This window comes from Peromyscus eremicus, chromosome 15 (assembly GCF_949786415.1).
Source record: "Peromyscus eremicus chromosome 15, PerEre_H2_v1, whole genome shotgun sequence".
Taxonomy (NCBI): domain Eukaryota; kingdom Metazoa; phylum Chordata; class Mammalia; order Rodentia; family Cricetidae; genus Peromyscus; species Peromyscus eremicus.
Genome location: NC_081431.1, coordinates 65,121,848 through 65,145,169, shown reverse-complemented (window position 1 = coordinate 65,145,169; position 23,322 = coordinate 65,121,848). Strand labels below are relative to the sequence as shown.

The 23,322-nt window shown below is 46.9% G+C and overlaps 1 protein-coding gene across 1 annotated transcript in view; it reads left to right on the top strand.

The window, feature by feature from the left end:
• Mgat5 (alpha-1,6-mannosylglycoprotein 6-beta-N-acetylglucosaminyltransferase) overlaps positions 1-23,322 on the top strand; it is a 265,798-nt gene that overhangs the window by 13,949 nt on the left and 228,527 nt on the right. Inside the window, exon 2 of the mRNA XM_059280607.1 lies at positions 5,297-5,346. The gene's annotated coding sequence lies outside the window, so the exon portion shown is untranslated. The remainder of the gene's footprint in view (positions 1-5,296; positions 5,347-23,322) is intronic.

The following is a 23,322-nucleotide window of genomic DNA, read 5'->3' as shown; positions in this document are numbered from 1 at the left end:
ACCTGTGCGTGTGCATGTGAAAGCCAGAGTCTGGCATTGGTTATCTTCCTAAATAGTTCTTCACCTTATATTTTTGAGACAGAGTCTCTTACCGAACGAACCTGGAGCCCACCAATTGGTCTAGACTGGCTGGCCAGCAAGCTCCAAGATCAGCCTGTCCTCCGTCTCCGGTACTGGCTTGAGTCCCCGTGCCGGCTCTTACAGGGTGCTGGGGATCGAATTCTGATCCTCATGCTTCTGTAGTCTCAGCAGCCCCGAGTCTGAGGTTTTGTCCTCTCAGTTCCCAGATGATGCCTCTGTTGTTGTGTGTGGCCTTTCGGGGGCTATGCTTTTTAGAACAGTTGGGCCGGTGTAACGTTGAGGATGGTTCTGGAGGCAAAATTTCATTTATCTATCTATCTATCTATCTATCTATCTATCTATCTATCTATCTATCTATCTATTTATTTGAGATGGGGGTCTCATATGACCCAGACTGGCCTTGCTATGTATGTAGCTCAGACTGGCTTTGAACTCCTGGTTCTCCTTGCCTCTGCCTCATGAGTACTATGATTACAGAGGTCTGCCACCACTCAGGGTTTATCAAAACCACAATTTTAAGATTAGGCCGGGTGTGGTAGCACACACTGTTAATCTCAGCATTTGGGAGGCAGAGGCAGAGTGGCAGGGGGTGGGGTCGGAGGTGGTGTCTCTGAGCTCCAGGTCAGCCAGGGTTACATAGTGAGACCCTGTCTCAAAAATGATTAATTCCTGAGTACCCTTTTCCAGTAAATTTTGAAGAGGATAATTCAGCGTCTCATTTGGGGTAGTGTGTTCACGTTTTGTATGGAGGATTTGCTATTTGATGTGCAGTAGACTTTAAACAGGATTGTAGATATAGTTAGATGGCTGTGTGTGGTGGTGTACATGGACATATACATGTGCCCATGCATCTTTATAGGCAACCAAACCAAAGACGATTCTAGATCTAAGTAACTGGAAAGAATTGCACTGTGTGATGACTTCAGTTTTCCCATCTGATATAGATTGGATGACCACCTGATACTTGAAAAGGAAGACTTAGCGCCCATATATTAGCGGAGGGGAGAGCCAGGGTTCTGGAACCAGCTTCCATCATCCTGTGCCATCAAATCCTGAGTGGAGATGGCATAGGTAGACCTGAGAGTGAAACAGATAGGCTTGGGGATGGTGCAGATAGACCCAGAGAGAGCATGGGTGGGCTTGGGGATAGTGTATTTAGGCCCGGAGATAGTGTAGATGGTCGTCGGACATGGTGTAGAAAGGACTTGGGACATGTAAGTAGCCAGGAACAGTCTCCCGCATATTTGGGCTGCAGGTGCTTTGTCTTATCATGGTGTACCTTTGAGCTACTTTGGGTGAGGGCTGGGAAGGGGACATGATCCCCAGGTGCAGACTTGCCACGGAGCACTGCTCTAGAGCATACCACACTTCTCAAGTCAACTATTTGGTTGGTAGGTCTTTTATAATGGCTGTATGCAAAATACAAAACACAAGAGATGAATTTTGCTTAAACGTGAGATTTCAGTCTTGTCTATGTTGTTACTGCCATCCCTGGAGGCTGCATCCTTATTCTCTTTCAAGATTAAACCATACTCTCATGTCCTCTGTGAATGCTTTCATAGTTTAGATGTAATTAAGAAAGAGGAAAATCTGGGGCCGGGACATAGCTCAGTTAGTAGATTACTTGCCTTTCATACACAAAGCCCTAGGTTCATCCCCAGCACCGCATAAACCAGGTGCTGCTGCGTGCCTATAATCCCAGGACTCTGGAGGTGGAGGCAGGAGAATCAGAAGGTCAAGATTATCTTTGGCTGTGTATGTAGTTTGAGGTCAGCGTGGCCTACATGAGACCCTGTATGTGTGGGAAATCAATGCATGAGGCCAAGAAGAAATGGAGAGTTCCTACATGTCAGTGTCAGCTTGGTAGACAATACAACAGTGTACAGTTTTGAAACTTAGGGAGGGGAGATGGCCTCCTCTACCATTTTCTTTACAGACAGAGCTAGGAGTGGCTGTAAAATGTCACGAAATGACCTCTCTGAATGCTTTCATAGGTGAGGTGTAATTAAGAAACAGAAAAATCTGGGACTGGAGATGTAGCTCAGCTGGTCAGAGACGTGGGTCTGGGATGGTTTGGGTTGTACACTTGGGCTCTGCAGGAAATGAGATTGAAGATTAGTTGAACATTAAAATGTTGCCAAGGTAAAAGTAAACAGCCCTTTAGCTTCTTACTGACCACAAATTTTGCAAATGCCCAGAGTTCCTTCCACGATTTGGGAAGTAGCTTGTTGGATATTTAAGGTACTTTTTAAACTATCTGGCTGTTGCTTTAGAAAAAATAAAGACTTTCAAGCTCTTGGGGAGGTGAAGGATTAAAAAATTTGTTTTGGACTGGAAAGATGGCTCCGTGTTTAACAGCACATACTGCTCTTGTTGAGAGTACAAGTTTGATCTCCAGCACCCACACTGGGTGTAATCCCAGGTTTCAAGGGATCAGATGCCCTCTTCTGATGTCCCTTCGGCACCAGCATGCATGTTGTGCACATACTCACACACATACATGTAATTAAAAATCAAATAGATTTTAAAAATCTTGTCCATGTCACTCACGTTTCTTTGAATCTGATAGTTTTAGCATTGGTGTGATTCCTAAGCTATTGACCTACAGGACTGCTCATGTGAGATGATTCTGATGATGAACAAAATGTTGAGGAGTCTGCTTTAGAATATTTTGATAACTTGAGGGGCTGGAAAAGTGGCTCACTCCACAAAGTGCTTGTCACTTAAGAATGGAAACCCATGTTTGGATCCCCAGCACCCATGTGAAAAGCCAGGTCCAGTGGCATGTGTCTGTCACCCTAGCATTGGGTAGACATTGACAGGAGGATCCCTGGAGTTCACTTGCTGAGTTGGTGAGCCCTGAGCTAAGTAAGAAACCCTGTCTCAAAAAGTAAGGTGGAGGCTGGAGAGATGGCTCAGTGGTTAAGAGCACTTGTTCTTGCAGAGGACCTGGGTTTGATTCCCAGTACCTGCATAAAGGCTTAAAAACTCCAACTCCAGTTCCAAGGGATCCAATGCCCTCTTCTGGCCTTCTCTGGCACTAGGTACTCATGTGATCTATCTATCTATCTATCCTATCTATCTATCTATCTATCTATCTATCTATCTATCTATCTATATATATATATATATACATACAGATAAAACACTCTTACACATAAAATGAAAAAATAAATCTTTAAAAAAATACTGTGGAGAGAGATTGAGGAAGACGCCTTACACTGGCGCCTCTCTATGCACACAGGGACATACGTCCATGCCAATATACACAGTGCCTGTCCACCTCACCTTCCCACACATCTTGATAACTGCAGTTATCAGAGTTAATCGCTTTGTTCTTTATTGTAATCTTTTTTTCAGAATCCATTCCTTTACCTCACTCAATGCTAATCTCAGAGGCTCATCTAAGGAGGGTCCACATAGTCATTGGCAAGGCTTCAGCCCAGCCCATCAGTAAACATTTACCGAGTCCTGACTGCTTCCTAGAAACAGTGGATCTGGAATGGCTGAGGTTCGGCCTGTACCCAGGCCTGTGTCCTCCCCTGGCATTGCTTAGAGCTTGCTCTCAAGGATGAAGATGTTGACACTGTAAATAGTTCTGTGCCACAGTCCTTAGAAACAGGAAATTGCCTCCATGTGGATAAAAAAGGACCAAACTATTTTGTAGCACACATTTCCATGAAGTCTTTAAGAATAAGGACTGGTTGGTCAGTTTTAGAAGACTTAACCAGTTGGTTGGGGGGGGGGCAGTGAGGTCAGACCTTTTCTATAGAAGGCCTTGGTTGTTTTATAATTCTCTGATGAGATATCTCTTGGATATCAGAACCAGTGTGTGTGTGTGTGTGTGTGTGTGTGTGTGTGTGTGTGTGTGTGTGTGTGTGTTTACAGACATGTTTTCAGCCTCCCATCTGATTTGTTTTGGTGATGTGTGTTTCAGGGTCTCATGTAGCCCAGGCTGGTCCCAAATTCACTTTGTAGCTGAGGATAACCATGGACTTCTGATCCTCTTGCCTCTTGAGTGCTGGGTTTATAGGCACTGATAACTGCAGTTATCAAAGTTAGTAGCTTTGTTCTTTAGTGTAATCTTTTTTTTTCAGAATCTATTCCTTTACCTCACTCAAAGCTAATCTCAGAGGCTCATCTAAGAAGGGTCCACATAGTCATTGGCAAGGCTTCAGCCCCGCCCATCAGTAAACATTTACCGAGTCCTGACTGCTTCCTAGAAACCACCTCTGGGGATCCAGTGTGGGGCTTCTTGCATGTACTTTTCTAACTGAGCTACACCCCAGCTCCTCCTTCAAAAAATGTTTACAAGGGGAAATTTTCAGCCAAATCAGAAGCACACAGTATTACTAGATCTGTTTCGAACATGGACTTCTTTCATTTTATGTGTGTGTGTGTCTATGTGTGGGTTTGTGCAGGTGAGTGCAGTACCCGGGGAGACCAGAAGAGGGTGTCAGATCACCCTGAGCTGGAGGTGGTTGTGAGCTGCCTGATGTGGGTGATAGTAACTGAACTCAGATCCTCTAGAAGAGCAGTAATCTCTCTTAGTCACTGAGCCATCTCTCCCGGGCACTTAAAAATGGACATTTTTAAAGCTGCAAGGTGAAACAGTTGCAAGTAATGTGTTGTGTTTGAAGGAGCAGCCTTGGAATTGGGTTGTCTTTATCTCCCCTTGCCAACTCCTCTGACTTTGTAACAGAGCTTGTTTCTGTGTGTGTAATACTATTGTGGTCTAGTCAGGGTTGGAGTTGGTAAAAGCTTTGGTGCCTGCTGAGACTTGGTATATAGGCACTCCTTCCTTACCAAGAGTAGCTTTGTTCTGCCGAACTCAGGCATCGTCCACCTTTCGTTGAGACACTTTCATTGGCCTGGAACTTCACCCACTAGGCTGGGCTGGCTGTCTAGCAAGCCCCAGGGATCTATCTGCCTGTCTCCATCTCCCATCTCCACCATAGCTGGGATTACAAGTGCCCACCATCACTCCTGGCTTTTTCCATGGGTTCTGGGATGAAAGGTGGGTCCTCTTGATGACAAGGAATGTTTTTTCCCACTGAGCTCTCCTGTAACCCCTGTGTTTGAATGTCTTTGAGGAGAACTTCTTCCTCTTAGGCATCTGAGTCCCCAAAGTCAGAAACAGCTCAGACAGGCTCTTTGGCAGCCTCTCCGTCCAGTGACAGAGGAACTTACGCTGTCTTTGTCCTTTTTCTTTCAGGAGGGATTCTTAGCCGAAAGTGGACTTTGGAGGAGGGTCCGACAGGCCATGTAAGTACTGTAGTCAGCAACTGTGCCTCCTGCCTGAGCACAGAGAGCACAGTGTTTGCCCTTGGAGAGAGAAAGGACCGGCAATTTGAGTCCAATGTTATCTTTTAGAAACATGAAAATGAATATAGACATTGGACTGGGGATGTAGCCATTCATAAAGCCCTGGGTTCCATCCTTTGCACAGCATAAAAACACATGTATTGGTGTGTGTGTGCCTATAACTCCAGCTCTCAGAAGGAGGAGGTAGGTGGATCAGAAATTTAGTCCTTTTTGCTATGTACAGAGTTTGAGGCCAGCCTAGGCTACATGAAATCCTGTCTCAAAAAGAAATACACATACATTTACATACATCGAACACACATCACATACACACAAACAAAATAAAACCAAATAGAGACACACTGGTTCCAGAGGCTTGTGGCTGTCCCCTTGACACCTACAATCCTGAGGAGACATCTCTGGCTACCTAGTGAAGGTACAGAGTAGACTACAGCTGTCAGGATAATTGTTCAGAAATGTCTTATCTCTATAGAATTAACAGCAGTCTATTTATTACTTCATGTAATCTTTACCAAATAGGAACTTTGGTGAATTTTTAGCTTGATCACAGCCACAAATTCTAATGAAGCCATGGCCCCTTCAGAAGTAGCCAAATTCAGGGCTGACACAGTAGTATGACAGGACATCATATAAAGTCGCTGAAGTAGAAAGGTGTGGCTTCTAAAGATAGTATAACGAGAGAACTGGAAGATGGCTTAGTGGGACGAAGTGCTTACTTCATACACATGAGGCCCTGAGTTCAAATCTCCAGCACCTACTTAAAAAGCTAAAAGTGGCCACACATATGCCCCTAACCCCAGTGCTTTGGGGGACAGGCAAAGGCTTGCTGAGCCTTGCTGGCTGCCAGTCTTCCTGTAGGCTCAGTGAGAGACCAGGACACCTGATACCTTTCTGGCCCTCCTTTTGTGCACACGGGCTCCTGTATCCCCACCAGGAAAGTGCATACATTCTGCTCACAGTGCACACACATACCATATACACTCACGCACAGAATGACTGAATACACCATGTGCACTCGCGCACTGAATAGTCGACCCTTAGCTGAACTCTGGCTCTATGAGGAACCCTTGCTGAAGGAGCTTATTTCCTTGTTCCCCATATTCTGTCTATTTTGTAGAGAAAACATTATGCTAAGTACTTCTTTCAACTGTCTGGATCCCTGGTGGTACTTCACATTCCCCCTGAGAGTGAGTTACCTTGGTGAATCTGGAGCACAGCGTATGGGCCTCACCAGCGGAGAGGATTTGGGTGTCAAGGTTATGGGGCCAATACAATGCAACATTAAACATTTCTAATTCTTATTTCTTTTATGTACGTGGGTCTTTGAACACACTCAGACGCTAACCACATCACAGGAGCAAAAACACCCTAGCAATGCCCTCAGAAGAATGACTTAATGTGAATAACAGCATTAAAGTTAGCGCTAAAAAAAAGTCATGTGACCGTGTGACTTTTATCTGCGGTTTCTCTCTGGCTGTCACCTTGAGTGCCTGTCCCTCTGGGAGAAATCAGGGAAATAGGAAGCGTCTCCTTTGGAAGCTCAAAGGCATTTTGAATCTCTAAGGACCTGGAATTTTTTTTTTTCTTTTTATCTAAAATACAGCAAGCATATTGAATGCCCACAACCTTCTTAATGAGAACGAGAGACATTGCAGGATCCGGAAACTGAGCAAGCTACCCTCCAGGTTTGCTCTCCATGAAACTGGTTTAGTGGTATCTGGTAGGCGGTCTGTTCAGTGCTTTCCACGAGTTGTCAAGGATGGCAGCTGGGGGCAGCAGGCTGGCCTTGGGGAAGGCAGAGCTGGGCATATTGTCTCTGCTCTCCAATAAGATAGCTTATGCTTAGAGATGAGTATTGGGCTGGGATCTGACTCCATTGGTAGTGTTTGCCTAGCATGCAGGAAGCCCTGGGTTCAGTCTCCACTTCTGTATATACTGGGTGTAGAGGTGATTATCTATAGTCCTGGTACTCTGGAGGTGGAAGCAGAAGGATCAAGAGTTCAAAGTCATCCTCAGCTACTTGGTGAGTTTGAGGACAGCCTAGGTGGGCTACATGAAACTCTGTTTTGCATTTTCTATACTATGTTTTTTCCTGGCAGTCTCCAGATCTCCCTCCTGCTCTTTTCTCCCTCACTGTGTGGGTTTGACAGCCTTCATGAGACAGGCAGATGTACTGGTGTCATGTGGGACTCCCGGGATATGTCTTTCTACTACCTAAAGTTGTCACCCCCCAACTTCGATGTTCCATAGTTAGCTACCTTTCAGGGGGCCTCTTGGCTCTACCAAACGTGACTATTGAAAGAGCAGCTCCCTGTCAGTCTCCCCCAGAGCCGCTGGTTTGGGCTGTTGTCAGTTTGGTGTTAGAGGAGATCCATAAGCAGCAGATTCAGCCGTCACTGACATTTACAGCGTGACAGCCACATCATAGATGGCGTTACATCTCTTATCATCCTTTAAATAGTCTCCAGTGGATATAGCACATGGCCTTTCCATACATGGATGGCCCCAAATAGGAACATAGCTGGCCTCCCCGGAAGGTGACAGAGTGACTCACCCGCTTCCTCCACCATGTTCTCGCTGTGTCTCTGCTGACGTAGGGTGGCGATCCGTCAATGTAAGCTATGTCTGTGATCCACCAGCTTATGAAGAAAATAGTTATTTGGACAGTTGGGGAGGCATTCGCCCATGGTTGGTTGGCCCTGTTAGTCTGCCCTCTGGTGAGGTGGTGTACCATGGTAGCACATTGTGGGGTGAGCCTGCTCACCTTATGGCCAGGATGCCAAAAGAGAGACGTGAGAAGTGGTGACCTACCTCAGATGGTGTACCCTGAGTCTTCTTTGAAGGCAAATCCTGAGTAACCTGAAGACCTCCAACTAGGTCCCATCTGCACATGGTGTGTGTGCATATGCGTGCGTGCGTGTGTGTGTGTGTGTGTGTGTGTGTGTCCGCGTGTGTGTGCATGTGTGCGTGCGTGCGTACGTGTGTGTGTGCATGTGTGCGTGTGTGCATACGTGTGTGTGCATGTGTGTGTGCGCGTGCGTACGTGTGTGTGCATGTGTGCGTACGTGTGTGTGTGCATGTGTGCGTACGTGTGTGTGTGTGTGTGTGTGTGTGTTAATTTGAGGTGTCATTCTTCAGCCAGTGTCCATCTCATGCTCTGAGACAGGCTGTCCCAGTTCTCTTTAACTGTTAACTTGACACAGCCTAGAGTCGGAGTGAAAATCCTCACCTGACAAACCCCTGAGATCCAATGTCTTGGTTGCTAACCGCGGGCAGCACCCTTACACAGTGTCCCTGGCTGCATTCGAAAGGCCCAGTGGTTACGTTTTTATTCGCTGAGTAAGTAACGATGGAAACTTGGAAAGAGTGGCGTCTGCAAAATCGATGGCCAGTGGTCACACCGGCTATCAGCAGCCCAGAGTGGCCTTGGTGTCTGTGAGGGAGAACTGGCCCTGTGCCACAGACTACATTTGTATTTAAGAAAGCAAAAGAAAAAGCAATCCAGGTATTTATGAGTTGAGAGTGACTCCTCTGGGTCTTTAAAAAGTAAACAGCACTAAGTGGAGGGGGCCACAGCTGCCCTGTGGGAGGGACAGCTGGGGGGGGGGCTCCTAGTGAGAGGCAGTGGCGGTCACTGGACTTGATGGAAAGCTGATGGCAGTAATAGCCTTATAGGTACACCTTTTCTCTTCCCACAGAAATGAACAGAACACAAAGCAAAAGCCTTTCTTTGCTCTTAATTCAGAGAGACCCCGAGAGTCAGAACGAGAGAATCGAGATTAGGGTAGACACGGGGGTGCAGCAGTTTTAGGGCGATTTGAACAAAGCCAGTGGTCATGTGTACTTTTGAAAGAGAAAGTGTCTTTTAGGTCTAAGTACTTAGTCATTGCGGCTCTCAGTTCCTGAATATCTAGGTACCCATGGGTACCACAGAGTCCTTGGTCTAGGGGTTCATCCTAATGAGCTTCTGACTTAGTGGTGGCACAAAAGCCGTGTGTGTTCAGTGGACGCCATAGCCATTCTGCAGACTTTGAATTTGCATCTTTTCCTGGACGAGGGAGTATGTGATAGAATCTGCTTTGGGATGTTGCTCAGAGGCGGCAAGCCACATCTCCCTGCTGTGTGATCGTAATGGGGACAGGTGACACTCCCAGGCCTGTCCTTCCTTTGGCCTAAGTTATGAATGCAGCCGATGTATTTGCAGATGACAGCATCATATTGCAGTGTGGAAGGGTTGGATACCTAGGCCGGGAAGATGACTTAGTTACAAAGTACCTACCTGTCTTGCAAGCATGAGGCCCTAAGTTACAGCTCCAGAAACCACATGGGGTGCAGGGGAAGAAGCTGGTGTGAGGCAGGAGGGTTTGCTCAGCTGTTGGGAGGTGGAGACTGCACACTGTTCTTGTAGAAGACCTGAGCTTGGTTCCCATCACTCACAGCTGGCAGCTCACAATTACCCATAGCTGCAGGTCTGGGGGACCTGACACCCTCTTTCAGCCTCTGTCAGCTGCAACACTAGCGTACAGACAGACACGTGGATATGCATAATAAACATAAAATGATGCGTGAATGCATATTTCAAATAAAATATACATATTAAAAATAATAAATCTTTAAAAGGACCTGGGGGTGCTTATGACCTCAGTGTTAAGGAAACTGAGACGGGCAGATCCATGGGGCTCACTGACAGGCAGTCTAGCCCACATTGCAGACCCCAGGCTAAGGAGACAACCCTGCCATATGTTTAGATGGAGACTCACAAAGTAATCAGTCACTGCAGAGTTTAAAGCCAAAGGTGCACAATTGGAGTTTTTCCCCTTCTATGTTTCTGTGTGACCAGTCGGGGCTTAATTTTTTCAGTATATTGTAGTTATTGTATGTGTGTGGGCACTTGATTACCAAGGTATGCGTCTGGAGGTCAGCGGTCACCTTGCAGGAGTTAGGGCTCTCCTGCCTGCCGTGTGGGTCCCAGGGATGGAACTCCTGCTGTCAAGCCTGGTAGCAAACATTGTTTCTCTCTGAGCCATCTTGCCAGCCCTGAAGGATTTTAATGTATCATTAAAATCTAAAACAGGATGTAAGAACCCCGAGTGTAATGTTTAGCAAATGATATTGTAGTTCATAGAAGATAGTTCAGATTTAAAAATTAAACACTGCTCTTCTTCTTGAACTGTTTAAAGACCAAGGATGATTTATGAATGTGATTCTCCTCGTTTTTTTGAGACAGGGTCTCACTTCGTAGCCCACACTGGCTTTGAACCCTCTAGGTAGGTAGGTGGAGGTGGTTTTCTATGGTACAGAGCTTTTTCACACACTAGGCAAGCACTCCGCCAACTGAGCCGTATCCCTGGCTCCGAGCCCGTAATTTTTATTTGAGAAATTACCACCTCAACTGTCTGAGGCTTTAATCTCTGCACTCAGCACAGAACGGCGGTATCAGTGTAATAGTAACAGCGAAGACGTGTTTGGATGCTTTGGAGTTTGAATAATAAGAGGAACTGAGGAGAGGAGACAGGCCAGCCATGAAGAGGTTCTGTGCCGTGAGCAAGGTGACTTGTGCAGAGAGCAGGGATGACTTGGGACCTGTGTGCTCGCTGCCGTGAAATTTGTCGCTTCCGTTTACATCCGGCTGTTAATTTGTATTTTTGTTGGAAAACATTTTCAGGGAAACAGTTAGCCTCCCCCAGTGCTCCGTTCCAAGAATTTATCTTCCTGAGCTGTAGTTTGAGCAGGATCGTTTTATCATTGCAAAACACACATTCTTTCCCCAGGGACACATAGGCCACCAGCATGTGGTCATGTTAAGAATAGTGAGGGGGTGGGGAGTGGAGATGGGGGAGAGCAGGGCCTCGCAGGGCCTTGTGGGTCTTCAGAGGGGTGGACAGCCAGAAGTCACAGCCTGTCTACCACTACGGGAGACAGAAAGGCTTCTTTTGAACTCTGGCACCTTGTAACTCATCTTGTAGCCTTGGGTAAGTCCCTTGGCTTCTCCGTGATTTAGTCTTTCCATTTGTAAGGTGGGAGTAACAGTTATCCCTCCATAGAAATTGCTGTGACGATTGCTGTACGTAGAAAATTCTGGAACTTTCTCTGAGAAAAGATGTTGATTTTTCTGTTTTTGGGTTAAAAATACCGTGATGAGAGCAACTAAGGAAGGGTTCCTCTTGGCTCACAGTTTGAAGATACAGTCCATTGTGGTGGGTAAGGCACTGCAGCGGGAGCTCGCACCCCTACTCAGGGAACGGAGAGCATGCTGGTGCTCAGTTCACTTTCTTCTATTTATTCAGTCCGGGTTCCCAGCCCAGGGCATGGTGCCATCGTATAGTGGATAAGTCCTCACACCTCCATTAACCTAACCAGTATAGTCCCCACAGGCATGCTCAAAGGCCCAAGAGTCTAGATCTCATCACACTGATAATTTAGTCTGAGTACCACAGTCGTTTCCCAACATTTTAGCTCTTGTTACTAAGAGGGGGAAGATTTCTTCTGGTCAGAAACGGTTGGCCATAATCTTTCACAAATGAAGCTGGTGTTTCTCGAACCTGGTTATTATACTGGTGTGCAGCATCTAGACTGAATGTGGGGAGGGGTGTTCTTATTCTTGCCAAAATACTGCAGTTCAATCTGGCATCACCTTGGAAATTATCAGATCCCATTAGCCAAAGGGACTTGCCTCTAACAAGACTGTCCACCCCCCATTTCCTGTGCCTGCTGGGTGGGGTTTCAGGTCATTTATGCTTCTGACTGACTGGGTACAAATCCAGAGAGTTCCCCAGAACACATATGTGGGTGCATGTTCAGGTGCATGTAGTCTCATGCACACTGGGGTGCAGTTGTAGGGGTGAGAGGACAATCTTGGGGGCCAGTCTTTACCTTCCAACCATCTTTGAGACAGGCTCCCTTGTTCTTTGCATGCCAGGTTAACTAGCCCCCAAGCTTCTGGGGATCCCCCTCACTCTGCCTCCCATCTGGGGGCACTAAGAGTGCTGCTGTGTCCAACTTCACGTGGGCTCTAGGGACTTTAATGATTTTTGAGGCAAATATTTTACCCACTGAGACATCTCAGCTTTATTATTATTAACTTAACTAAAACAAATGTAAACCAACATCATTTAAGTAAAGAGACACACAGGGTCAGGTCTTGGAGGGCCTCAAACTCAGATCTTCCATTCTGTTGCTATGGAATTGGGGCATGTCACCTTCCCATCGTATCCACGTGTTCTCCTACCGGATGCACCATTGAACATAGGAATGTTCCTGGGGCATTGTTATAGCAGGATGATTGAGTACCAGACTGTGGGCCGTCACAACCCCCAGTTTTCTCTCCACACTGTTGGGCTGGCTCAGAGCCCTGCCGTCATTGTCACGTGATTGGTCTTTCTCGTGTTCAGCGTCTACTTGAGTCATCTCATCCTCTAGTATACGTAGACTTGTGACCCGAGGGGCTTATGAATCACAAACACTCTTTTTAACTCAGGAAATTCTAAGGACTGGAGTCTTCCCCCCAGGAAGCAGAGATAAAGTCCAGGTATATGCCTTGGTATGTGGGAGGAATGTTCTGTGCCTGGGAAGAATGCTGGGGATGGAGGCCTATCTCTTTCCGGTCTTGGTCCCATTGCTCTTATCTCAGGGTCCACCAATACATATGATCTGCTTAAGTCATGTGACTAGCCTAAGTCATGTGATCAGCCTAAGTCATTCTAGCTTTGCTCGAGAGCCGCTGCGACCCTTTGATACAGTTCCTCATGTTGTGGTGACCCCCAACCATAAAATTATTTTTGTTTCTACTTCATCACTATAATTTGCTACTGTTATGAATCGTAATGCAAATAAATACCTGATGTGCAGATGGTCTTACGTGACCCCTGTGAAAGGGTCATTCAACCCCCAGAGGGGTCATGACCCACAGGTTGAGAACCACTGCTTTAGAATAACTTGATTTAGTTGCATAATAAGAAAGCTGGCCATGGGGATTTTTATAGCGACCTTCTATCAAATGAGTCACGGAAAGCCTCTGAGCTTGCTTCTTTCACAAATGTGGTTTGGTAACTTCCTTGGATGCTCTTTGTACATAGAGGAAGCTGCTGGCCACCCATCTCTCTGGGTGCTAGTAGACCCTCTTCTTAGGATAGTCACAGAATCCTGGGTGGACCCTTGGGTATTCCTCTGGGATGAGCAGGTGACCGGAAGGAACTCTTTGATCAGCCAGGATCACTCTCTGTGACAGGGCCCTGTTTTATAATTTGCATGGCCCTGCTGATTTGCATGGCAGAAATGGTACAGCTGGAAATGGAGCTGCCCAGTGCCTTATGCTAACCTCCCAGAACTGTGCCTGCCCGATCTGGAATGCCCTCCTTCCCATGGCGTGAATTACATGCCAGGAGACTGCACGCAGAGAAACCCTAGTAAAAGTGCTTCTCCCAAATAGAGCCCCACCAGCCCATTGCCCTGCACTGCAGGCTGTACTGTAATCACTGGCCAGCCACTGCCCTCCTACTGGGCACTCAATAAACTATTCTTCCTCTTCTGTTTCAAAGAGTGAATTCTTTCACCGCCCGCTGACTTCCCTTCCTCACCCACTGATTTCCCTTCTCCACTCCCACACTGACTGGCTACCAAATACCCTACATTTCCTGCACCTTGTGGTCATGCTCCCACAAGACCTGAGGTCGGGGGATCTGCACCTTGGAAGGCCCTTTCCTACAAACCTCATATCCTCAGCTGCCCTTCAAGAATGTTCACTTCCTTCTGGTGTGTTTTTGGCTTCTGTAGTTAGTGCAGATCTTGCCTTCCATCGCTCTATGTGAATGTGTGTGTTTGGACAGGTGTACTTGTGTGAGTACGTGCACACCTGTGCGTGTGGAAGCCAGAGGACAGTGTTGGCTGTCATTCTTAGGACTCTATCTACCTTAGTTTTGGGGGACAGGTTCTCTCATTGGTCTGCAGCTTACCTCCCCAGCACTGGGAATGCAAGCATAAAGCACCATGCTCAGCTAGTTTTTCTCTCCTTTTCTTTTCCTTTTAAACAGTGCTCCTGGGCATCAAACTTCATCACTGAACCATCTCTCCTGCTCCCACATTACTTTGCAGCAGTGGGAAATTCTCAGTATGAGTTGTTGAAACAGAGGACTGTGTTTACCTTGCAGGGGACTGTCCCATGAATGGTGTGCTGAACAAGTACATAAAAGGCAGTGCTTTAGTGTTCTGTTGCTGGGAAGAGACACCATGACCAAGGCAGCTCTTATAAAAGGAAGTATTTAATTGAGGGCTTGCTTACAGTTGCAGAGGGTTAGTCCGTCATCATCATGGTGGGGAGCATGGCAGCTTGCAGGCAGGCCTGGTGCTGGAGCAGTAGTGGAGAGCTTTACATCCTGATCCACAGGCAGAGGGCAGCAAGAGAGCCACTGAGCCTGGGCTTTTGAAACCATGGAGCCCACCCACAGCAACACACCTGCTCCAACAAGGCCACACCCCTTAATCCTTCCAAACAGTTCACCAACTGGGGACCAAGAATGCAAATATATGAGCTTGTGAGGGCATTTTCATTCAAACGCCACAGGCAGCTTGTTGGATACATTCCCAGTGGTCTCTGCTGGTCACTGTCTGATACTTTTCCTCATTGATTTAGTTAGACAGCTCACAGTGTGGTAGATGGTGGTCAAAAGCTTAAAACCAAGTTCCTCCAGTTATCAGCTGGAGAAAATACTTTACCTTCTGTGCCTCAGTTTCTCATCTGTACAATGGCGTTTAAATACAGCTCTACTTTAAGCATGGAAGTCATTCAGTGCAGTGGCTGGTACACAGGAAATGCTGTAGCAGTTGTTTATGTGGGTGTGGGTGTGTAGGGGTGGAGGTGGTGGTTGTATATTGTCAAGATGTGAGTGTTTATTGAATTCCCCACCAGTACCTGCCTGATGGAGATTTCTCCCAGGGTCCAGAGAAGAAGCTACCAGTGGCAGAGAATTACTCTGAGGGTTATCAAATGAATCTATGCACACCGAGCTCTTTAGTCCAATCACTTTATTCTTCTAAGTCAATTCTTTCTACGTAGCTTCTTTTCTGCTCTCATACTTAGCTCCTCTCTTGCCTGATTCTCTGTCCCTTCTTCTGCTAGTCTCTCATTGTCCTATCTAGGTTATTTTCTCTCCCCATTGCTCTATCTTAGTTACCCCCAGTCTCTAAAGTGTCCAGTTTATGTACCCATACAATCAGCAATTCTCTGGCCAAAGCAAGGTCACCAGGCTTGAATTCTATCAGGGTCATACAAGCAGATAAGAGTTGACACCAGGCAGTGACTGTCAGGCTTTCTTGATGACTCAAGGATGAACTCTTAAAGGGACAAGGTCAGAGGAGAGGGAGAGAGACCTAGAATCAATTAGGGAAAATCCAAGAAGGGAAAAAGGGGGAATCTGTATGTAATACTGCATTCTTTTTTTTTTTTTTTTTTTTTTTTTTTTTTTTTTTTTTTGGTTTTTTTGGTTTTTCGAGACAGGGTTTCTCTGTGTAGCTTTGCGCCTTTCCTGGAACTCACTTGGTAGTCCAGGCTGGCCTCGAACTCACAGAGATCCGCCTGGCTCTGCCTCCCGAGTGCTGGGATTAAAGGCGTGCGCCACCACCGCCCGGCTAATACTGCATTCTTAAATGTGGTTAGATAATAAGCTGATTGGTAAACCAAGGTAAAAGTACAAGGAGTTAAGAATGTGTCAGTTTGAGGTTAGCTTAGGGCACTTTCCTATATACTGGCAGCGGGAGTGTTCTGGGTTGCTAGTCAACCTGTGTCACAGCATGATGTACCTGGTTTGTAAAAGCCCTTTCCTTCTGAGTTAATTGTTAAAGGGGGCATCTTTAGAACTAAGGATAACATTTGAGCTATGAGAAAAAGAAGGATTTAAGCTTAATTTACACAAGAAGCAAAGCTCTGTACCTAGCATCCGCCTGGCCTTGGCAGTTGTCTCAGTGAAAATACTTACCATAGCTCAGGAACTAGCAGGTAGTCTGAATGGTTATCTCTCTGCAGTCTGTCCTTGGATGTTTGAGAAGTATCTCAGATAAAATACTTTTGTCCGTAGATGGCCCTGGCCAGAAGTTTGCTAATAAAGATAATTACAGAAAGGCAGACTTCTGAGTAATGCTAAAAGGAAGAACAAAGGCCTGAAAAAGGGATCTTGACTATGTGACTGTTGTCAACACGGTCAGGGGATGCTATCCAAATACCCCAATTGTATAGGGGAAATTGTGCCCAATGGATGATCAGCCACACTGTTAGAAGTTCTGGGGAAAAGAATCAAGTGTGAAAGCTACAGTAGCACACAGGAAATTTGCTGCAGGAAACAGCTAACACAGCCCATATCACCAAGACTCCTTGAGTTTTGGCTTTACCCTCTGGAAAAGTTCTTGACTCTTCCAGGTATTAGCTTTTGCCATTGTCAGCTGAATTCCTACTTCATAGTTCTGTGGCTCGCAACAAGTGTTGAGTGTGGAAAGCAGCAACTTTCAAGGACTGGTTCTCCCCTTCTAACATGTGGTCCTGGAAATTGAACTCAGGTTATCGGGCTTGGTGGCAAGTCATCTCACTGGCCCTGCAAGCAGTTTTTATACAACAGTACAATATGAATAATAGAAACTTTGTTGAGAGCACAGGATATATCTACACTCTTATATCACATTATTGAGGACTACAAAATGGAACCACTTTTCTGAAATAAATACGTAATGCCACTAGTCCAAAAACCTAAACCTGTGTATTTTATCAGGCAAGTCTTTTTTATTCCAAGTGAAGAGCAGAAATGTGGGGCTGGGATGTAGCACCGAGGTGGAGTGTTCGGCCTGTTAGTTTCTGGGGATGCTCCTGTTTCTGCCTCCCCTCCTCCATAGATGTTCTGGGATTGCAAGCGCTATGCCTTGCTTTTATGTAGGTTCTGGGGATCTGAACTCAGGTCCTTCTCAGGCTTGCGCAGCAAGCACTTTGCTTGCTGACTCATTTCTCCATTTTTCTATTTCATAACAAAATCTCTCCATTACGTATCTGCAGTCCACAGAATGATTTACTGATATTTAAAATTCCTCTGTGCTTTTCCAGCATTGACCAGTCCTTTGGGTGGGAGGCATTGAACAGTATTAAATGACTGTGTGTGTGTGTGGTGGGGGGAGTAATTTCACTTGGAATAGGAAGATGCTAAAATCTGAGCGTCTAAAATGCAATTCCCCAAGGGAGAACCAGACAGAGTCCTGTCTCACCCTTGTTCCCAGCAGATGTCCCATGGTGGCTGGCCTTGGACTTGCCCTGGAGCCCTTTTGCCCAGCCTCTGCAGTCGGAGTCCAGTATCTATGGATCCCAGGCAGTTTTGCTTTTGCTTGCATGCCTCACATCTTTGTGGTTTATTAAAGAGTTGCTGCCCAGGCCCTGTGGGGTTTGCTGGGAGAGTGTTTAATCGCTTGCGATGAAAGCCAGCTCGCTTCTGCTGGCTCCTGGTATTGGATCCCTCTTTTCCAGGCTTGTTAAATGTCCCTGGCATGCCTAATGCAGACATATATGTCCCTGTAGTTTTGTGCATGCATTTTTTTTTTTTTTTTTTTTTTTTTTTTTTGTAAAGGGTAAAAATAAACTTGCTTGCCTTTCAGGTTCAGAATCGATCCTGAGCAGTGTGTCTTGTCTGGACAGGGGTGCCAGATGGTGTCGCGCCTCCTGCCGCGTTAATGAATCCGGCTTAGCAGAAAACCTTCACTTGCTCTTGAGTCATTTTCGGCACCTTAAGACAAACCTGCTGCTCCACCAATTTGCATCTCTTTCTTTTTCTCTCCACCCGTTGATTTTTAGGAAGGATAAAGAAATGACACCTTCGGGAACAATTGCCTGTGAGCTGAATTAGTTTGATTAGTATTGTTATTGATATGTATCCCAAAATAACAGGGTATGTATAGGTGTGCATGTGATAGCTTTAAAATGTAGCACTGGGGGCTGGGGAGACGGCTCAGCAGTTAAGAGCCCTGGCTGCTCTTCCAGAGGACCTGGGTTTGGTTCCCAGCCTCCAGATCACTGCTGGACAGCCAGCCTAGGCCAGTTGGTGAGTTCCAGGTAAACTGGGAAACCCTGTCTCTAAAAACAAGATGAGCGGCCCCTGAGAAGTGGCACCTGCTGTGGACCTCTGGCCTCTATACACATGAACACGTACACACGCACACATGAACACATACTCACACCCACATACATAGTTTGTGGACTCTCGCGACCCAATGTAGTAGGTAAACCAAAGGGACTGGAAAAGTACCAGGAATTGGGGCGGGGGGATGACTATGTAGGTTTAAAGGATAGCCTGGGACCAAGAGTCTCTTTCTTGAGCTCTTCTTTCTACATGAACTCTTTTTTTTCAAAAGATGTATTTTTATTTTCGATATGTATACGCGTGTGCATGCCGCCTGCGCACAGGTGCTCGTGGAGGCTAGTAGACGATACTGGATCTCGGAGGGCTGGAGTTCCAGGGGGTTGTGAGCTGCCTGATGTGGGTGCTGGGAGCCAAGCTTAGGTCCATCTGGAAGAGCAACAAGCATTCTCAACCACTGAGCATCTCTCCAGTCCCCTGTTTATCCTCTTGATAACTGCAGCCCGGCTTTCTCTCCCACTGAGGAGTTTATATTACATCCTAACATGGAAGTGTTCGTTGCTGGGCTGCGCTTGACAATGAGCGAGTACAAAAGAGACAAAAATGTATTTTGTGTGTGAATGGCATGTGTGCACAGCTCCACAGCTACTTCAGAATGTTTTCTTGTGGCATATTAAAGTTGTCTCCAAACATTTTGGTTAACAGAAGGTAAAAATTAGCACTCCAGGAAACTTGCTTGCCTACCATTTCTGAGGAATTAATACTTTCATGTCTTCCAAAATTGGTGATAGATTTGAAAGTAAACATTGCACTCCACTCTGGAGCTCTTAATGCTAAGCTATTATTTCTTAATTTAACTAAATTTCTAAGAATACTGTCTTCGTAGGGCTGGGGCTCAGTTGGTAGAGGACTTGCCTAGCATGCCAGAAGCCCTGGGTTCCATTCCTAGCAATACATAACCAGGGTTTCTATCGTTGGTGCATGGCTGTTATCCCAGCACAGGAGGAGGATGCAGAAGGACCACAGGTCCAGGGTCGTCATCAGCTGCCTATAGCAAGTTTGAGGATAGGTGGGGCTGCGTGAGACCCATCTCAGAAAAGAAGAGCGCGCCATCTTCCCCGCTCTTTGCCCTCTCAGCAGAGGCCAGCCCACTGCCGTCTGTGTGCTGAGCTGACTCAGAAGCATACAGAGCTCAGGAACAAAGACTTGGGATGCCCTGGAGCCCTGCGGTGATGCGGGGCAGACCGGTGAAGCTGTGGGTCTACTCATGCACGGAAAGCTACTCTGCCTTCTTCACCCTACCCGAGGGCTGCTGGCGACTTCTCCAGGGCAGACTGGTGTATCCAGCCTGGCTGGGTGTGGCAGTTTTGCTTACGCCACGCCCTTTCCTTGTTTTTCCCACTGATTCTGGGGGTTGAACATTTATTCCTTGTTTGGGAAAACAGTGATCCGCCCCCCATTCCAAAAGCTGGTCTAGTAACTTCTCTTGTTAATGTTATAGGAGTTTCTCCTCCCACCCGCATTTCAATTACTGGGTCATTTAAATTTTGTGGGGTTTTTTTTTGTATTTTTTTTGTATTTTTTTTTTTTTTTTTTTGGTTTTTCGAGACAGGGTTTCTCTGTGTAGCTTTGTGCCTTTCCTAGAACTCACTTGGTAGCCCAGGCTGGCCTCAAACTCACAGAGATCCACCTGGCTCTGCCTCCCGAGTGCTGAGATTAAAGGCGTGCGCCACCACCGCCCGGCTGTATTTTTTTTAAAAATATTTTTCTTTTTTAAAATTGAAAATAGATTCTTCTCTCATACAGTACATCCTCGCCACAGTTTCCCCTTCCTCTACTTCTCCCAGCTCCCCCACCACCTCCTCTCCTCCCCATTCTCACTCCCCTTCCATCTCTCATCAGAAAAGAGCAAGCCTCCAAGAGACAACAACCAAACACAACGACAAAATACAATAAGACAAGGTGAAAGCCCTCACACAGAGGCTGGGCAAGGTCACTCGAGAGGAGGAAAAGAGTCCCAAGAGCAGGCAAAAGAATCAGAGACACACTGCTCCCACTGTTAGAGGAGTCCCACAAAAACAAGCTAAAATCCACAAAATACACACAGAGGACCTAGTGCAGACCCATGCAAGCCACGTGCTTGCCACTAATGTCTCTGAGCTCATACAAGCCTTGCTTAGTTGATTCAGTGGGACATGTTCTTATGGTGTCTTCCACCCCTCACTCCTAGTCTTTCCACCCCCTCTTTTGAGGGGGGTACCTGATGGAGACCTCCCATTTTGACTTCTCTCTATATGTTTGGGTGTGAGTCTCTGCACCAACTCCCAGCTCCTGCTGGAGGAAGCCTGTCTGATGACAAGGATTTGGAGGCAGGCAGAAGTGTCAGAGACACACTGCTCCCACTGGTAGAGGAGTCCCACAAAAACAAGCTAAAATCCACAACACATACACAGAGGACCTAGTGCAGACCCATGCAAGCCACGTGCTTGCCACTTCCGTCTCTGAGCTCATACGAGCCTTGCTTAGTCGATTCAGTGGGACATGTTCTTATGGTGTCCTCCACCCCTGACTCCTAGTCTTTCCACCCCCTCTTCTGAGGGGGGTACCTGATGGAGACCTCCCATTTTGACTTCTCTCCACATGTTTGGGTGTGGGTCTCTGCACCAGCTCCCAGCTCCTGCTGGAGGAAGCCTGTCTGATGACAAGGATTTGGAGGCAGGCAGAAGAGTCAGAGACACACTGCTCCCAGTGTTAGAGGAGTCCCACAAAAACAAGCTAAAACCCACAACACATACTCAGGACCTAGTGCCTATCTGATGATGCCTGATCTGTGAGTATGGCAGAATATCTTTAGGAATCGTTTCATTGACTTTTTCTTTTTGACCAGTTATGTTAAGTTCTAACATAGGTGTCTGGGTCATCCAGGCCGGTTCCTGGCTATCCACACAGTGTCCGTCATGGGCTCCCTCTTGTGGAGTGGGCCTCAAGTTAAATCAGACATTGGTTGGCCACTCCCGCAAGTTCTATGTCACCGCTGCCCCAGCCCATCCTGCGAGCAAGCAGGACAGATGGTTGGTCAAAGGTTTTGTGGCTGGGTTAGTGTCCACGTTTGTCTTTTGGTAGTCTACAGAGTACCGTCCCTCACCAAAGGGACCAGAACAAGGGGTGAAGGCTCTGTGCAGGTACCAGCTCCACTTCTCCATGTTCAGCCAGGTGTGTGGATGTTGTCCTTGGCAATGGGGCACCACGGGAGCAACCCTCTGCCCTAGCATCAGCCTGGGTTGTTGGAGGATCTCTTTGGGACCTCTAAAGCCAACAACTCAACTGAATGCAACCCAATCCTACCTCTAGAACCCTTGCCTGGTTATAAGAGATGGGAGTTCAGACCCTGTATCCCCTATTACTAGGAGTCCTCACTAGGGTCACCCTCATAGATTCCAGGAAGTTTCCACTGCACTAGGTTTCTGCCCCTCCCCAAATGCTCCCCAGTTCCAGCTATCTCTCCCTACGCTCTCTCCTTCCATCCCACCCCCCATCCCTCCCATTCCCATCTCCACCTGCCTCCAATCCACCTTCAAAATCTCTTTTATATTCCTTCCCAGGAAACGTCAGTTGTCCCTTGGCTTCCACGTGCACACACGATTTTTTGTTTTTGTATAGAGTATACAGTATTCTGCCTGCATGTGTCCCTGCAGGCCAGAAGAGGGCGCCAGATCTCATTACAGATGTTTGGGAGCCACCATGTGGTTGCTGGGAATTGAACTCAGGTCCTCTGGAAGAGCAGCCAGTGCTCTTAACCTCTGAGCCATCTCTCCAGCCACATGCACACACATATACATGCACCTGCACACATACAGACATACTGACACATACACAGAATGTGTGCGTGCATACATACACACATGTACACACATGAAAGGACGGGAGACACAGGGAGATGGATGTAGTGAAGCAAGTGAGATTAGCCTTGAGAATGGCGGGAGGTCAGGGTGATGGAGGAAGGCTGCCTTTGCCAGGGTACTCAAGACTTCCTCTTGAGTGAGCTGGGGAGTCTTCAGGATGGACTGAGTGTGGCCGCGTGAATGGCCGTGTGTCTCTGTCAGTGGCACTGTTCTGAGCTACCTACTTGTTCGTGGGCAGTGGAGTTGAAGTGCTGGGCTATAAATCTTATTTCCTTCCTAGAAGTGACAGGCTGTGTCATAGTCTTTGTCTGAATAGATTTGTTCCTTCCCATCAAGGCCTGTGTCTGCCAGGGCTGACGGATGGTAACTGCTGGGCAGGGAAAGCGTGGCCACGGTAGCGGCCACTGTCTGTCCCTGTGCTGCTGTTAATGTGTGTGTGTGTGTGTGTGTGTGTGTGTGTGTGTGTGTGTGAACATGTGTGCACATGCTTGTGGAGGCCACAGCATAGCCTCTGAGGCTCTCCAGGAGCTAATTCATTTTTTCAGGCATGTGGTATGCATGCATATATGTATGTGTGTGCTCATACGTGCTGATCTGTATGCATGTGTGTGGGGAGATGAGGTTGATATTGAGAACTGTCCTGAATTGTCTGTCCTTCCACTTCCCTTATTGAGGTAGGGTCTCTCAGGTAAAGCCAGAGCTCACCGGTAAGACTAATCTTACAGGGCAGCTTGTTCTGGGGATCCCCAGTCGCTGACTTCCAAGACTGGAATTACAGGCCATGTTCACCCGGCATCTACTTGGGTTTCCAGGGGTCTGAACTCTTATTCCCGTGCTTGCATCCCAAGTAACCACTGAGCCATCTCCCCACGCCCCACATTGGTTGGTTGGTTGTTTTTGATAGACTCTTTCAC